Genomic DNA, 19,679 nt, shown 5'->3' with positions numbered 1-19,679 from the left:
AAATATTTGATATTTTTATGCTATTTTAAGTGGCACATGTTTTAAGCTTATTTTTACTTGTTGTTAGTGTGTGGAGATATAAAATTTTTTAACATTTTGACCTTGTGTACAGTAACAATGCTTAACCTATTTATAAATTCTAATAGCCCATGGATTCTTTTAATTTTCTAAGTATATAATCATATCATTTACTAATAATGACAGTTTTATTTTTTCTTTTCCAATATATAAGCTGATCCCTTTGTTTTTCCCTCCCTCCCTCCCTCTTTCCTTCCCTTCCTTCCTTCCTTCCGTTTTTCGCTGGCTAGGCCATACAGTACACTGGTGATAGTAGGCGTCCCCAATATCATGAGAAAAATGCAATATTTTCTATAAGATATTTTGTATACACTTCTTATTCACTTTTCTAGTTTATTAAAAATTTTCTCTATCAAAATTGGTTTTAGGTATTGGTTTTTTTAAGCATTTATGGAGGTGATCATATGATTTTCCTTTTTTTCAATAATTTTGTGGTGAATTTCCTTGATTTTTGAATAATGTATTTCTAATCATAATCCCCACCAGTATAATGTATTATCCTATTTTTTAATCATGGGTCATGGGAATTCTCTGGCAGTCCAGTGGTTAGGACCCTGTGCTTTCACTGCTGGGGGCCCGGGTTCGATCCCTGGTCAGGCAACTAAGATCCTACAAGCTGCGTGGTGTGGCCAAAAAAAAAAAAAAAATCATGGGTCCAATTTTTGAATATTTTGTTAAATATTAAAGAGTTTTCCAGATATATTTCTTAGAGGAATGAATGTTTAATTATTCTTTCTTGTACTCTCCTTTGAGGTTTTGGCATTATGGTTATGTTTACCTTATAAGAAGAGTTAGGAAGTGTTCCCCTTTTTCTGTTCTCTGGAAGGGTGTATGTGAGATTGATATTGTTTCTTCCTTTAATATTTTGAAGATATCACTAGCGATGTTGTGTGAGCCTTTTTCTGGTAGGAACATTTTTAATAATTATTGCTTAGTACATTTGAGGCTATTATTATTTCCCACCCTGTCATCTTTAATAACTTATATATTTAAATTGATGATTATATTAATAGCAAGTTTTTCAAAATATGCTTTTATTATCTTTATCAGAACTCCAGTATCTGTAGTGATGCTTGCCTTTTGATTCCTAACATTGGTAAATTGTGTTTTTTAATCTTATGGTTTGGTCCATCTTCCTATGAGATATCAATTTTATTAATCTTTTTAAATAACCAACTTTTGGCTTTGTTGATTTTCTCTATTGTACATCTGTTTTCTATTAATTGGTATGTTTAGTATTTCTTTCTTTCCAATTTTCTTAAGTTTGATTTGCTCTGTATTTCTAATTTCTTGAGTTTATAACAATTGCTATTTCTACTTTTTAAAAAATTGACATTTAAACCCATAGATTTCCTTCTAAGCATGCTTTAGTGTCACAGATAGTTTTGGCATATACTATAACTCAGCTCAAATTATTTTCTAATTTTTATTTTGAATTTTTTCACTCATGAATCTATTAGGTATTTATTTTTCATTTCTGTGCAGTTTTTTTAGTTATATATATTTTATTATTGTTTCTTAACATAATTCCATTATTCGGCTTTTGAGTGCAAAGGATTTTGTATATTTATATCTTCCTGTTTCGATAACTTGTTAGGCTATTATTAGGGATTCTCTCACTTTATCTCCAATAAATAAGGTCAATATCTGACCTTAAAATCTACTTTGATATTACAATAAATACATTTTTAGATATGACTCTGTTATAATAGTTACATCATGGGTGTATGTGGTCTTTTTTTTTTGTCCCTTTATTTATAAACTTTGCATGCCACCATATTTAATGTTTCTCTTGTAACAACATGCAGGTTCTTTTTTTTTTAATGCTCGCTCAATCTGACAACCTCAGTCTTTTACTAAGAGTGTTTACATTTAATGTAATTACTTACATAGTTGGGCTTATTTGTATCTACTATCTAATTATTCTGTGTGATACTTTTTATCTTTTATTTAGCCAAATAAAATTATATGTTTAATTTTTTTTGCTTGCCCTCTTTGGGGTTAATGAATATATATATTTTTATCATTTCATTTTTCACCTTCTATTAAATTTTCAGTTATACATTATTTTTCTACTCCCTATGCAATTATCCTGTTTCAACATGTATCCTTATCTCATGAGCATTTAAAACAAATTAATACTTTTATTATTTCCTGATATTGCCAGAGTCTAAGAACCTTTTAACATATTTCTCCTTTTCCTGTTTTTTCTGTTATTATTGCCATGCATGTTTATTTTACATATATTTAAAGCCTACAATAGATTGTACTCATTTTTTGGATAGCAAATATGCATATATATTTACCCTTTCTGATGAGTTTAAAACATTTCCTCCTCTTTCCCTATATTTCTAACTGAGATTGTGTTCTGTTGGTCTGAATAACTTCCCAAATGATTTACTTTAGTGCAGGCTTTTGGGCAACAAATTTCCTCAGTATTTGTTTTTCTATAACATCTTCATTTTACCCGCATTTTGAACTATGCTTTTACTGAGAATAGAGGGATTTTTTTCCTTTTGCTCTTTAAAATATAACTTTATTATTTTCTGGCTTACATAATTTCTTATAAAAAGCTAACCATCTATTTTATTCTTGCCCATTCAAGGTAGTGAGACTTTCCTCTCTGCTTTTACATTTTCCCATTGTTTCAGAATGGTATGATGATGAGCCTAATTATGGTTTTCTTGTGTTTAGCCAGCTTAATGGAAATACATTGTAACTTCTGTCGGACTTGTTTGCTTTTTTGTTTCTCTAAAAATGTTTCTGTATGCACCAATCCTTCTTCCGCCATTTGCTTTATTTTCAAGGCTCATATAATAGAAGGGTCCATGTCATAAAATAAGTCAAAAACAGGCTTGGATAAGCAGAACCCTTCTGCCAGATTGTCTAATGTCAGTTTGTTTTCAGGTACTGCTTCTCCTATGTCTTCCTCCCCATCATCTGGCACTGGCTCAGAAGCACTCATCTCCATCAAGTGGTCTTCTGTTAATTCCTCTGGTGTGGTGTCTATTAGCTCTTGAATTTCTCCAAGATCCATATCTTGAAACCCTTCATCCTCTACCTTTTTTGCCGTATCCACAATCTCTTTCATGATTTTCTTGATTGGCACTGTTGTAAATCCTGTGAAGTTATGCACAACATCTGGACACAGTTTTCTCCAGCAGAAATTTATGGTTTCAAGCTTGATGGCTTTCACCACTTTTTCTATCATAAGGACGGCATCTTTAATAGTGTAATCCTTCCATACTTTCGTAATATTCTCTCTATTGAGGTTCTCTTCCGTGGTGTTGACAATCCTTTCCGTAGAGTACCGTGTGTAATGAGCCTTAAGCGTTCTTATGATCCCCTGATCTAGAGGCTGGATTAGAGACCTTGTGTTTGGGGGCAAGCAGACCATTTCAATGTCTTCATTGTTGAACCCATAAAGTTCTGGGTGGCCAGGGACATTGTCCAATATCAAAAGAACTTTAAAAGGCAGTCACTTACTGGCAGGGTACTACCTGACTTCAGGAACCAATCATCAATGGAACCAATTGAGAAAAAGTGTTCTCCTTGTCCAGACCTTCTTGTACAACCAAAAGACTGGCAACTGGTATTCATCGTTTCCCTTCAAGTTTCAGAGCTTAGCAGCTTTTTAGGTAAGAGCAGTCCAGATCATAAACCTGACTGCATCTGTACGAAAGAGTAGAGTTAGCTTATCCCTTCCTGCCTTAAATCCTGGTGCTTGCTTTTCTTCCTTACTAATAAATGTTTTGTATGACATTTTTTGTTTTTTCCAGAATGGGGTACTTTCCTCTGCATTAAGGCAGATATCTTTCTCCTCAATGATTTTCTTCATGGCATCTGGAAACTCATCTGCTGCCACTTGGTTGGCAGAATCTGCTTCTCCTGTTATCTTGACATTTTTAAAGCCAAACCTCTTTCTAAAATTATCAAACCATCCTTTGCTGGCATTAAATTCTCCAGATTTAGATCCTTCACCTTCCTTTTGCTTTAAGTTGTCGCATAATGACTTCCTTTTTCCTTGAATCATATTAGAGCCTACAGATATGCCTTTCTTATAGCAATCCTGCACCCACATAAAAGCTGCATTTTCAATAAGATGATAAAAAAGGTATTTCACAAAAAGTGCAAGGTTTTTGTGCCTGCTGGTGTAGCTGCAGTGATGGCTTCAGGAAATTCCTTTTTTTTTTTTTTTTAAACAGTAGTCCCTATGCTGGATTCATTTATCTTAAAATGGAGGGCAACTGCAGCTGCAGACCTCAATCTATGGTACATATCAAGCAATTCCACTTTTTCTTATTATGTCGTGACTTTTCTCTGCTTCTTGGGAGCACTTCCAGCATCACTAGTGGTATGTCATATACGTTCCAGGGTGTTATTCAAGGTTTACGGTATTGCACTAAAGACTAAGAGAAATACACAAGAACTACAGAGATCCCTTTTTCCTGAGATAAGCAATTTATTGGAGAGACGAACTGCTCACGTGGCGATGATGAGTGTCACATAGCATTTTAAGTGGATACTTGCAAAACTTGAGCTCACCCCAATAGGAACAGAAGGTGACTATGAAATTATTACAGTAGTGCAGTATGTACTAAAGTTAATTTTATACACATGGTTTAACACTGCATCATTACATTTTTTACATTTCTCTTGATTGTGAATGGAACCATGTATGGTCTCTAAATGTTCGTGTAAATTTTGTTAAGTTTTAACTTTTCACAATAGATTTGTGTCTATTTTATGGTAATAAGTAATAAAATAGACCAGAATCTACATATATTTTGTGCATTCATGACATATCCTACTGTCTCTTAGTTTTTTCAATATGTCTAGGCTATGTGGTTTGTTGCAAATCTCCTAAAATTTCCCGATATTTATTGAAAAAAGTCTGTGTATAAGTGGACCCACACAGTTCATACTTGTATTGTTCAAGGATCAATTGTATTACAGTATGTATTACAGTGGGGAAATATGTAGCACCCAGAATGTATTGGTTGTTCTAAAACAAAATTATGAAAGCCATGTCTATGCATTCAGATAACAGACAAGACTGATAGAATTGCTTGAACATAACCAGTTCAGGAAAGAGCATCTACTATTAGTTGGTAACTTTTTAAACATAAATGCAGGCAGTTAAAGAGTTGAATCCACTGTGTAGTTTGGTAAAGCACAACTGTCAGACTTGAAAGATTTCTAATATTCTATAAAGAGTACACACAACATTCAACAATATAAACACAGCTTCAGTGTAGAGACCAAAAGAAACCCTCTTGGTTGGGCTGATTAGAGATTATACTAATAATTCTAGTTCAATGCTGATGAGAATCAGAAGACAAAGTCAGAGAAATAAGCTGGCATTTCTGCTGGTTTTTAAATGTATTATGACAAAAATCATTTTGAAACCATATGAATTCATATTAACAATTTAATTAAACTCTGTAATGCATTCCCCAATCTTATGCAGGTATGAGATTTAGATTTAGGTTTCTCATGCAGCTAAGAGATTTATGTAGAAGATGATATATTAATGTATAAATCTAGATTATAGATCTATGTGAAAATAATAATAGCCAACTCATTTTTTCCCACATATTCTTAGCTGTTAGCTAGGAAAAATACATGTAAAATCAGAATCAAATATATCTCACATTTCATGTTTCATATAATTCTTGTTTAATTAAGAAAATTCTAGTGAATGTATTTATGGTAGCTTAGGATCCTTAGGTTTTAAATAAATGTCCTCACAATCAACATCTATAATAGCATATTCCCATGAATGATAGTCTAACTCTTATGCAACCTTCATATTTTTTTATTAGTAAGAGACCAAATATGGTTCTCCTTATAAAAATCTTTATCTGCGTCTCCCTCCCATTTGGTAGTGTATATATGTCCATACCGCTCTCTCACTTCGTCCCAGTTTACCCTTCCCCCTCCCCATGGATGCAAGAGGGAAGAGAGATGGCGATATATGTATATATATATAACTGATTCACTTTGTTATAAAGCAGAAACTAACACACCATTGTAAAGCAATTATACTCCAATAAAGATGTTTAAAAAAAAATCTTTATCTGGCCTATGTTGGTCACAAAACATCTCCTCTTTTTTTCTCTTTGGCTCATGCTTCATTACAAAATTTTTAAATCATAGAATGAAGCTGATTTATTCATCTTTAGAATGTGTAAAGATTAAATTTGGGAAAAGACTGGCTTTATCAAACAACAATGAAGGAAATAGTAAAGGATACAGTCTGTGGTAATAGAAGTGTCCACTGATTTTTCCTCCCTGTGGAAATTCATGAAACCTATAGTGACAGAATCCTGCTTCTCTATGAAGATACCAGTTATGGCCAGGGGTTTAGGTGCAGTGGACACCATTGTGGTATTCCAAGGACCAGTCTGACATCACAAGGATTTCCACACTAATCTTGCATTAACCAGACACTTGACAATTTTTTATTGACTGCCTAAGCTGAGGTCCTTTTTAGGTTAGGCATTCTTGGGGGGAATAAAGTGAAATAAAGCACCACTCCTACACTTGAGCACACAACATATACATGCAAACACAAACTTTAGTAGATGATAGAATTGTGAGTGGAATCTCTTCAGATCTCGGGCAGTATTCAGAGTTCTCTGCACATAAGAAATTGACAGATAAAGGAATCCCTTGCTTGGGAATTAGGTTTTTGGCTTGAATAACTGGATAAATGATGGTGCCAATTACTGAGGTGATAAAATCAAGGGGAAAGTATCATGAGTAAATTTTTGGATGTATGGTGTTTCCAGTGTATTCAAAACTCCATGAGGTGTCAAGGAGAGAACTGAATACATGTGTTTGAAACACAGCAGCGAGATGTATATTGAAGATAACAGTTTAGCTGTAGTATAGATCATAACTGAATTCATGGACACGGTTGAAAATGTCCAGGGAATGATAATAGAGGAAAGAAAAGAGAGCACTGTGGAATTCCATCATTTAAAGATGTCTTAGAGAAAGACAATGTAAGGAGAAAGAAAAAGCCAGCATGGAGGTGTAAAGAAAACTAGGAGTGCATAGGGCCAGAGAAATTAAGAGTAGAGAGTGTTTCAAGCAGAAAAGAGAGGTCATTAGTGCATGATGCTTCCAAGAGTTTAAATTAGATAAATAATGAACTATGTCCATTGGGTATAAAATGGCAGTCTTAGTCAATGGATATATAGGAGTAGAAGCAAAACTTGCGGGAGTTGAGAAGTGGTCTACGAGGAAACCTAGGCAATAAATTTAGGAAAACTCTTAAAAAGTTTTGCGAGAGAGAGTTTGGGGCTGGGCCTGGAATAGTATGAGGGGTTTAATGAGTGACTTTTAAATTGGGATCTTGAATATAGATGAAAATAAGCAGTGTGTATATGAGAGAAAGGAATTTAATAAACTTAAGAGACAGAATCATCAATAATGTATGTTTCCTTAGGAAAGGCAAAAGAGGATGGAATAAAAGAAGAAATGGAGGGATTGCCTTTAGGACAAGAAACATTTGGTCTTTAGTAACTAGAGAAAGAAATATTGGATGCATATAGAACAGTAGTTCTCAGTTTTGCCTGAAATAGTAAGTGACATTTTCCCTCTCAAATAATTGTAGAATGTAGGTAAAATGGCCAAGTCTTAAACTACAAAATTAGCCTGGGGTGTAGAAGAGGGAATGGACTGACGAGATAGCTGAAGGTAGAAGAAGTAGAATCTGATGATTACGTAGATTAGTGTTCATGGTATTAAATAAGCAGGAAAAGTTCATTTGGCAAACCCTGTACTCTGGCCTAGATGAGCACAAGTTTTCAAATAGATTCTGAAGTTGAAACTTGGCATGAAACGCAAGGTTGTTTATAGAATGTCCCCTCCCTTGTTTCCCTTTTATTCTCCTTGATTCCTAGACTCTATGGTTTAGTTATACAGACTTTGCTGTCCTTGCATACACCATGCTTTCCCATGGTTTAGTATCTTCTCCTTTTTAAATCACCTCTGATTCCTTACCCTTATTCATTTTGACTTAGGGCAAGTTACTGAGTCTCTCCATGTCTTTATAAAACAATATAACTTCTTTCATAAAGATTTTTGAAGATTAAACAAGATACCATATGTAGAACATTTTTGGAAGACACCCTGGCACATAAGTGTTCAATAAGTGATACTTTTTTAGCTCTACTTTAAACATCCGACTTAAGTTTACCAAAGTCAGTACTACTTTTGACTTTAGAGTGCTGTTAGCATCGTAAACATACTCTACTACAGACACCCCTCACTGACTGGACAGGATTCATTTCCAGCTCTGACAATCCAGTAGGGCTTCATAAATCTATCTCTTTCTCTTTCTTCATCTTCTTTCTCTCATAGTTTCTCTTTCTCTTTGTATTTTTCTGTTTCTATCTTTATCTATCTATAAAGATGATATATAATGGATACGTATACAAATTTTATTATTAAAAGTCTAACATCCATGTTGTTTTGATGTTTCCGTAGGCATGTCTTTTCCCATTTAAAGTTAGACCTTTGGCCTAAGTTGGAAGTTAGGAAAAATCATAGCATTAACACCCACTTAGAAAGTTATGTTTCCTGCACTCAATAAGTCAAACAATATTCTGAAGCTTTAAAACATATTAAAAAAAACAAAACAAAACTCATTTTCCTTTATACCTGGAAATTCTGACCTGTTAACATAGAATGCTTTCTCCTTCTGTCCCAGCCTTACCCATTCATTCCAGTCTAAGTACTCTCTGAACAGCCCATTTATCTCTTTCCCCACAGTGTTAGATACTTTTTATTTATTTTTCATAGACCCTATCACATTGTTTTATAACAATATGTACAATGTTGTCTTATAGCAATATTTACAATATTGTTATATAACAATATTTATTCTCTTCTGTTGGACTAAACTCCTCATAGGTTGATATCATGTCATATTCTCTTTCTATCTCAGTTCCTCACACAAAGCCTGGCACATGGTAGAAACTCAAACAAAGTGTGTTAAATTAATAAGTAAATGAAAACTTTTGCCAAATAAGCAGCGTTTCAAGAGAAAAGTCCCTACTCTGACCAGGAGCCATGAAGGCAGTGTTAGGTCTTCATTCCTCCATTCTTTCTTTCTTCTTTAAATTATATTCCTACTTTTAGAAGAAAAACTGTATCTTTCAAAACAATGTATCTCATTCTTTGTTAAAGGAACTGGCTCAGATTCTGTGAAAATTTCATTGCCCTATATAAACGTTTTAGAGATTCAGAAACAAAAAGATCCAGGCCTATGAAAAGTGTAATGAGTCCCAGTTTGGCCATTTGTGATGGGGATTTAACTGCTTTGTTTGTGAGCTTCAGCTAAGGAAACAGATTACCTTCATGATGTGCTAATACCCCAGAGTCGATCTAAAGTCTGCTCCACTCTGGAAAGGCGTCCTGGGGATGCAAGCAAACACTCTAAAAGCTGAATCCTGTAAACCTGTCAGCTGGGGTACAAAAAAATTATTACTGGAGACAGACTTCCCCTCAATACTCTTTTTTTTCTTACATAGGACTTAAAACTAATCAATAAATTATCACAGATGCATTTCAAAGTTGAAATCCAATTCCATAATAACTGAAATACTTGCATAGAAAATATTGGCTACTGAATATTTTAGACTCTAGGGAATAGCAGAGATATAATTAAAGAGAATATCTTTAAAAGACATAACAGATTAAATCATTATAGTGTCATGAATATCAAAACATTATTTAATTAATGTTACTTTATCACCAAAACTTTCAATGTATCTTTGTGTTTCCCATAAATTGTCACTTTACTTGTTTCTGAAATTTATTTGCCACTGTTAAGTGGTGTTATCTTTCTACTACAAGCTTTAAAAATTGTGGGAGCTCTATTTAAATATTTGGTAAAAATATTTCTTCCCTCCCTCCTACCACCAACACACAATACTAAGACATTATGAAGACAGTAGTTGGGATATATTAAAAATTAAAGGAAATGCATATGTCATATGTAAAAATATAAGCCAAATATCAACTGTGTAAGAAAACATTTTAAAAGTTTCTTTCATGTTTATTCAACAAATGTTTCCTAAAAGATTTTCCTTGAAGCAAAGCAGTTTAATTTTCCTTTTCATATTATTCTCGGTGGTTATAAACATAATTAGCTTTGTATGTTTCACATTTATTTGCATTTATGATAAATTTAATCTTTTCTTAGCATAACTTTTTGAAATCAAAATATGAACTAAAAAAGATGTAAGTTTGATTGGTGCAACAAGAACAGTAACAAGTAATCATAGCAATGAGATGTTAATTGGTGTCTGGGTGATTTACTCATAGTAACGATGGGACATAATATCTCTGTATTCTTAACTGTTCCACAGCACTTTGCAGATTGTTTATTATAAAGCCAATTATACTGCACTTGAAATTCATAGGTATTTTAACAGCATAATGGGACATGGATGGAAATAAAAACATTTTTTTCATCAGAGAAACAGTGTTTATTTTGCCAAAACTTGTTTATTTTGCCAAACCTTTCTTAAATTTTAAAGTTCCAAATGAGAAAGATTTGAGGATTTTAATTTCTCAAAAATCCTGGTTAGGGTGTATTTGCGTTTAGAGATTGATCAGTTTTCTGAACAAGAAGCACATAATTGCACATAAATTTTCTTTTCATAGAAATTATCTTCAATAATTTTCGCATGGAGCAGCCGTATCTTAGATATAGATGCTGAGAGGGAATCTTGATTTGTTGCTTTGCGTGCCAGTATAGCTATTGATATAGCCAGCTGTATCAATTCATCCAAGAATAAACAAAGTTGACCATTATCTAGCGATTTATATTTCTCTATAGCAAATTTAGACAATTTCAGTGTAGATGGGAATGCAAACTTTTGCAGTCAGGATTCTTCAATTTAACTGCCTGTATAATTTCAGTTCCCCAGGTAATGGCCAATTATTAAAAAATTTAATGATTTTATAAAGTCTGCCTTAAATCTGTTAAGAATAGGGAGAAAAACCCATTAGAAATAAATAAGCTTAGTTGAGAAAGTATCCAATAAATGGTACTAGTGCTGTTTATTTTCTCAAAATATTAATGGCAATTGTAATTTGGGTTCCTCTGTTCATGTATTTACTTATAACAAACTTGAAATAATATTGTTACCCTTAGATTTTATAACAGCATCATAGAATTGATGATAATACTATAATAACAGCGATCAGTTTTTGAATACTTTCTGTTTCAGGCACTGGGACAGCACTTTAAGTACATTATCACATTTCATTCTCCCCCAAACTCCAAAGAAGCAGTGCATAGATTTATAGATGAAAAACCTGAAGCTTAAAGATAAGTAACTTGTCCAAGATTTCATAGTTAATCTGTGTGGGAAATAGGATATGAATAAAGGCCAGTGTGTTGCCAAAACTTATATTCTTTATAAAATAATTTAAAGAATTTTTAAAGTTGAAGTTACACTCAATTTTTATAAACAAATATAAGTCATAAAATAAGGTCATGAATAAAGTAAAAAAAAAAAAATTGAATCTCCTACAGGTAACTACTGTTAACAATATCTATATATAAACCTATTTCTACTAAAATGGATCATGTGATATTAATCATTTGTGCTTTTGTCTTATTTCCACCTAAATTATTTTGATTACATTTTTTGAAAATACATATAAGATTACTTTGTTCTTTCTCTTGGCAACCGAATAAGATATTGCATTGATTTATTGTGACTTATTTAACTAGTACCCAGTTCATTGACACTTAGGTTTCTTTCACGTTCCCTTCCACAAATAACAATTGTGTGTGTGTGTGTGTGTGTGTGTGTGCGCGCGCGTGCGTGCACGCATGTGCGCACACATGCCTATTTGAGTATATCTCCCAGAAATTTTTAAAAGTAGAAAAAGCTGGGTCAAAGATTATATGCATTTAAAATTTTGATAAATATGTCCAAATTGCCCTCCAAAATGATTAATTAAACACTTTCCAAAAGTTTTAAAAAATATCTACTCCTCCACACATTTTCCAATACAGTCTCTGTTTAATCTTGTCATGACAAAAGAAGAATAATTATTTGAAATCTGGTGTTGTAAATTACTAATAATTTTCTAATATAATTATTGTTAATTTTAGTTTCTCCATTTCTTTTTTATATTTTTTACACCAGGTTATTTGTATTTATAATGTTATTCGATTTTGATTAGCAAATGTTATTTTTATTTGAATATTAGTTCAAACATTTAATAAATTTTCTTCTCTCTTTGGATGTAGCATTTTATTTTTCTTTATGTAGAAACTTTAGGTAGTCAAACTTGTTGATATTTTCTTTTATAGCTTCTGTAGTCTGTATTAAACTTAGAACAGCCTTATCTATCCTTAAGATTATGAATACGATTTATCATCCTTTCTTCTGGTACTTTTATGGTTTCAGATTTTTACCTTAGAAGCATTTATTCATCTGGATTTTAGTAAGCCATAAGCAATACGTAGTTCCTCTGTTTTATTTTTTAAAAAAGACTAATCACTTGCTCCAGCACTACAGATTCAATAGTTCATCTAGCCACACGGTTTTAAAATGTCACTTTCACCATTTTCAAAATTCCTCTGTGAACTTTGAATTATTTCTATTCTTCATTTTAAGCTTCATTGATCAGCCTAAATATCTGGGGCCAAGACAATTTCAAAAATATTTAACAGCAATTTGGTACAGGTACTAACCACTCCAGGCACTGACCAATTAGAAAAGACACCAGCCACCTGCAACTGCTACAGATCTATGGACGCATCCTGGCTGAATCATTTGCTTATTAAACAATACACTATATTTGAGAATAATTAGCTCCAAACACAACACAAAATAAATGTATATCATTTGCTAAAAAAAATAAAGATAATGATACGTGCATTATCTTTAACAATAATAGTGCAAGGCTAATAATAATATAGTAACAAATAATATGAGGCTGTGGTCCTTAGTGAGGATGGGGAAGAAGCTCACTCTTGCCCATTTCCTCCCACTCCCTCAGGGAAGGGACACTAAGATGACCTTGAGTACAAGCTTAGTTTTAAAGAGCATATTCAAATTAACCAGCTAGGTTTATTAACATGCCATTTACATTGAGATCATTTACAAAGTGGTAGCACAATAGGCTTGGTTTCAAAGGCAGTTAAGGTAAGGCTGTGCTCCATTATTCAGAGTTTATAGATCTGATACACTTCTGTCAAGCAAACCAGCCAGTTTAAATGTCCACATTCAAAATTAAAGATGTGCCTTGTTACTTTTGAAAATTATCTTTGCATTGATTTTGGTACTGATTTGTGAAAAATCCAGATAACATTAAGAGAATGAGGTTTTATTTTTATTCAAAGGAGACCTGAATTTAAAAATGTGAGAAGTTCTGATCTGAATTCATGTTTCTTCCTCATTGAGGAACAAGAATCACTTCTTAGCTAAACGTTTATGTGGGGAAATCTGCGCTCCATTCCATCTGCTGATGGGCCTCTTGTCAGATCTCCAGGCTCTGTCTGAGTCCATCTTGTACACTACCTTTGAAGAAACAGTCAGTTTTCACACAGGTCAGGGGAAAAATGAGATTGTGTTTTTAGGGATGCAGCTCTAATGAGAGAAGTAGAAATAAACCTGTCTTTAGGCATATATCTTTTATCCCTCTCTGTGATGTGCTCTTCCAGAGGTTTGTCTACCCCTGTCCTTTATAGCCATCAGCATGGTGCTATTAGTGTGTGAGCCTTCGGGAGAAGGGCCAAGGGTCACAGCAGCTTGCATTAGGCCCAAGATCTACAACCAACCTGAGTGAAAGGAGTCCTTTCCACATATCGATTGCCTATCTATCTCACTAGTACTCCACATAGGACATGAGGCCAAAGTCCATGTGTAGTGAAATGTAGCCTTTATCTGGCATGTCCTTTGTATATATCCCTCCATAATCCGTGGAAGGCAGCAAGGGCCAATTGCGGGCTTGGAGCTGTAGTCAACTCAGATGTTTTTGTCTGTCTAATACATTTCCTCTTCATTTGCTAATAGTATCTAGTATTTTTTTTCTGAGGAACCACCCCTTCTCCATACCAGCTTTTGTGTTTTGGGTGAACTTAACTTCTTTTCTACCCATAGGCACAAGCATGTGGTTTAGACCTAGCCAATCAGAACATCAAATTTCCCTCACCTAATAACTGATTCGGAGATGAGCAAGTGACCCCCACTCACCCAAAAAAGACATTGAAGTTTTCATGAGACTGTTGGAAGAGAGACTCAGCCTAATATTTGGATGGACATGAATCTATAAGATGTGGGGAACGCATGAGTTTGGAATTAACAAAAGCCATTTCATGGATATGAAATGAGCCGCATGAGCCTGGATATGAAGCCAACTCAGCCGAGGAATGAACCAAGAAACCAAGACAAATCAGATTCTGGTAGTTTAATTGAATTCCCAAATCAACTCATATATAAAGCCAGATAGAGTTGAACTTTTCTAATGCATAAACATTTCTTTTTAAATTCCCAGTTTGAATGGGAATTTATGTGCCTTTAAAAAAACTTGTACCTCCTAATATAGAAGGTACAAGATTATTGCCAATTATATTGCCATTTCATGTGACTAACAGGTGCATTTTCTCTTTTTGTCACCTTATGATTTTCATAGATCAGGGATACTTTAAGCTTTTCCTCATTCCATACTAGTTTATGGTGGATTCAGTGTGTCTTGGGACCGGATCATTTACACTAATTTTGCGAACTTTTTAGAGTGCAATAGACTAAAATTGTGACTATTTCCTTTAAGGTATTTCTAGATTTGATGAACATAGTATTTATAATTTCATGCAAAAGCTATAAGTATTAATTCTTGCCCTATAAGCGGTCTGTTCCCTGTTAATCTGGGAATGGCTGGTCTCTTCTCATTAAAGCCTCAGGTTCTGTTCTTTCTCTTCTCAGTTTTTATACATTTTCTATCTCTCTGCTTCAATGGCTGGAAGAATTTGATACTTCCTATAGGTTATATCTCAATTTCATTCTTGGTGGAAAGGGTAAAAACTCCCTACCTTGAAGTTAGACGACTACATGCAGATTAGATTCTGGTCATGATTTAACCTTATATGAGAGACGGAAGGTGGAAACAAAGTGGAGGGTATATTTTTGCTGCTGTTGCAGTTGGCAAGCAGGAGAGTGGAGGTATGAATACTTAGAAAGGAAGGCAGTGGTCTGACTTTGCATTCAGCATCTAATGTTCAGTTTGGTGTGGGTGAAAGGAAGTTTCAGTAGTGAGTGTCTTTAGCAGTAAGAACAGCAGCGTCCTGCCTGCTGAAATGCCATGGAGACAGTGTGATTTCTGATCCTCCGGTCCTTCCAATAATTTTACCTACTTCTCTACACTAAATCCCTTTCTGCTTGAAATAACTACAGTGGTTTTTATTTTCTGCCTTCCTGTGCAAATGATTTTGGGGATTATCGATTCTGACTTTTGGGAAGGGAAGTTGAGAGAGAAGAAAATAATAACAATAATAACAACAACATACAATAAACATATTGTATGTTAAATATGATCTGAAAAAAATAAACTGCCACACTGTGAAGTTACTGATAGTTTTATATTTCTTGAATTGATCTTCCCTGGTATTTCTGTAAACGTATGCAAGCTCTCTATGTATATAATATAAAAATGTGCAAAGATTATATCTATCTGGGAATATAATAATCATGCAATATTATAATAAAACAATAAGTGGTTTTTCTATGCAAAATTCTGAATGACTTATTGAGATATAGTCAGTTATAAGTGATTATTATTACTGGAATGCAATCAAATACATTATCCTACTTATTATTCTTAAACTCATTTGTTCATGCAATGTATTCAATCTGGAAAATAGATTAAGCCAAAGTACCAGTATTTTTGTCAGGGAATAGTTTTGTGCTACATAAAACTTACTTCCCTCAAGCTGCATTTTCCTCAATTTTCCTTTATAAAATATCAAGCACATTGCTAGAGTCCATAGAAGTCCCTGCAAATAATCCACTTGACATTTGGATTTTTTAGACTATAAATAACACTGAATCTTGAGGGAAGGGAATATGTTTTATTTAACCTATATCCTCCAATGTTTAAAATGGTTTGTCAATTCACATGCTGTGGTAAGCTGAAATAATGACTCTCCAAAGATATCCAGTCCCTAATCCCTGGAATTTATGAATGTTACCTTATATGGCAAAGGGACTTTGCAAATATGATTAAGTTAAGATAATTTCCCATCTTGAAATGGGAAATTATCATTGTATTAGTTTGCTAAGGCTGATGTAATAAAGTACCACAAACTGGGTGGCTTAAACACAGAGATTCATTGTGTCATAGTTCTGAAGTCTGGAAGTTGGAGATAAAGATGTTGGCAGATCCTGAAGTCTAAAAGTTGGAGATCAAAGTGTTGGCAGAGTTGGTTCCTTCTGTGGGCTGTGAGGGAGAATCTATTTCATGCCTCTCCCCTAGCTTCTGGTGGTTTGCTGGCAATCTTAGGTGTCCCTTGACTTGAAGAAGCATCACCCCAAACATTGCCCTCATCTGCACACGGTGTTCTCCATGTGTGCCTGGTGTTTGTGTCCAGATTTCCCCGTTTTATGTCATCAATAATATTGCATTAAGGCCTACCTTAATGATCTCATCTTTATTAACTACATATGCAATGGCCTGATTTCTGAATAAAGCCATGTTCTAAGGTATGGGGGTTTAGAACTCAACCGACATGTGAATTTGGGGGGGCACAATTCAATACATAACTATCCTGGATAATCTCGATGGGCCATAAGTATCATCATATGAGTCCTTATAAGAGGGCACAAGAAGGTCAGAGGTAGGAAGTGGATGATGTAATGATGGAAGCAAGAAATTGGAGTGCTGTGAGGAAGGAGTCACCAGCCAATGAATGCAGACAACTTCCAGAAGCTAAAAAGACAAAGAAATGGATTGTCCCTTAGAGCCTCCAGAAGGAAATGCAATTTTGTCAACACCTCGACTTTGGTCCAGTAAAGCTGACTTCAGACTTCTGGCCTCCAGAACTGTAACAGAAAATATTTATATTGCTTTAAGCCATTAAATTTGTGGCAGTTTGTTCCAGTGTAGCAACATGAAACTAGTATGCTTAATGAATTTTTGTTTTGAAAATTACTTCATTAATAGTTTATAATATAAAAATTCATTTTAATTGTTTGGATAAATGAGCATTAATGCAGCCACCTAAGGAGAACTTTACTTCCTGGGCAATATATCTAGTAAACTGTGTTCTTCTCAAAGAAAATGCTTACATTCTTGATATGATTTATTCCTATCTGTTTTTCCCAAGACTGCAAATCAGTTACTCTGTTCTAATATGAATGTGTTGTTTTATAGTTATTCAAAGATTTCCTATTTAGAAGCCCCATGTGTCTTGGATTTAATATCTGTCTTTGACATGGTGCATTTATTTCATAAAATTGTTGTCCTTGATTAGAGCTTTATATTATTTACCCAGAATCATGTTGTATTACTTATGTCTATTTCTGTTATTTAAAATATATATCTTTGAAAGAATTTAGAATTTAGAAGTAGATATGGATAGAATTATGGGTTCAAGGAACCTGAGAAATAGATTTGTATATAGTTTATTTCTTCTTGAGTGAGCTTTGCTAGATTGTCTTTGAATGTATTTGCATACAGCTGTGTATAATATTCTCATATTATCCTTTACTATCCGTAGGATTTGTAGCAAGCTCCCTGCTTTTACTCCTGAAAACAGTAATTTTGTCTTCTCTCTTTTTTTCTTGGTTAGTCTGACTAGAGATTTATCAATTTTATCGATCCCTTCAAAGAGCCAATTTTGGATTTCTTTGAGTTTTCTGTTTTTTCCTCCTGTTTACTATTTCAATGATTTCTGCTTCTATCTTCATTATTCCTCTCTTTCTCTTGCTAGGCTTATTTGCTTTTCTTTCTCTGTTTGTGTTTTGTTTCCTTTTTTTTTTTTGAGGAAGCTGAATTCATTGATTTGAAGCCTTTCTTTTTTTCCAATATAAACACTCATCTCTAAATTTCCCTCTAGGCCTGCTGGAGAGAGCTCCACGGCCTGCCCCCCAGGGACAGCACACTGTGCTTTGTATTAGCGCAGGGCGGGATTCCCTGCTCAATCAGGTTTCCTGCCCTACCTCCAGGGGCTGGGGGCTTCTGCTTTACTGCTCTCTCAGTAGCAGTGTACCCTGGTCTGGGACTGGTGGTGGGAGGGATTATTGTTTCTGTGTTCAAGGCTCTCCGGTGTGGGCAGGTGGATATTCCTGTTTTCCACTTAAGTGCGGGCAGCTTTTACCTCTCAGCTTCCCCCCAGCAGCCGTTTCTCCTTCCCCAAAACAGGGGCAAGGGTGTTACCTTTCCACCCCTTCATCAGAGTGAGTAGATCTTTTCTTGAACCCTAGGGGCGAGCGTTCTGTCTGCACAGCTGAAGGCTTTTGCTTGCGGAGAGCAGGTTCCCGGAAGTGGGCGGTGTTTCAGGCTGGCTGGAGAGGAGGGTTCGCTCAGGTCTCCAGCTCTGCGCCCAGGAGCACGGGGTTTAGAGGCTGGGAAAAGTGATTCAGGTGAGTTCAGGCTCCGCTTTTGTCTGGGGCTCCCATGGATCCTAAAGTTCACACTATGCCGGCTACTCTGGATTTGTGAAATTGTTACTTCTTACTCCTGTATGGTGGCCGCCTCTTCCTCCAGTGCTCTGTAAAAGGTAAAACAGTTTGCGTTTGTATCTCCTCAGAGGCCTTTATAACCCTTTGAAATTCAGTTCACCTGGTTGCCTTTTGACCTCAGTTCTCTTACTGGCTAAAAAAAAGTTATGGTTTGGAGATTTTCTGGATTTTTCTCACGGTGTGGAAGTAATGTTCTCTTGTTTTCTACATCTAAGCAGAAACAGAATGATGTAGTTGGTGAATCTGTTAGACAAAAATAAAGACTGAAAGTGAATTTCTAAATGTATCTCAGGAAATTAGAAGAAAAACATAAATTTAACCTAAAAATAGACAAAAGAATAAAACAAGAAAAGATAGTAAAATAGAAAATAAATGTACAATTGAGATAATCAGCCAAGTCAAAGGTACCATCCTTGAAATCACTAATAAAACATATCAACCTCTGTCCAGGGAAAGAGAAAAAATAAAATTTACCAATATCAGAAGTGAAAAAGGAAACAATAGTACAGTTTCTGCAGGATTTAAAAAGATAATAAAGCTGAAATTATGAACAAATACTTGCTAGCGAATTTTTAAAAGCAGAAGTCACCAAAACCAATACAGGAGGAAACAGAAAATCTGAATAGGCCTATACCTATCAAAGATATTGGATCCATAATTAAATCCTTCACATGCATATACTTACACCTGCATTTAAAAAGTAACAGGTTTAGGTGATTTACTTTTGAACATATGAAGCTTTTATAATAGAAATAACATTAAAGAGAATAGAAAAAAAGGGAAAATTCCCTACCTTGTTTTATGCAAAATTTTGATGAAAAAAGCGTGAACAGAAATTTTAAAAATATCTCTCATAAACAAGGATGTGATGATTCAAAGCAA

The sequence above is a fragment of the Eubalaena glacialis genome, chromosome 6 (assembly GCF_028564815.1).
Source record: "Eubalaena glacialis isolate mEubGla1 chromosome 6, mEubGla1.1.hap2.+ XY, whole genome shotgun sequence".
Taxonomy (NCBI): Eukaryota; Metazoa; Chordata; class Mammalia; order Artiodactyla; family Balaenidae; genus Eubalaena; species Eubalaena glacialis.
This window is presented reverse-complemented; position numbering follows the sequence as displayed.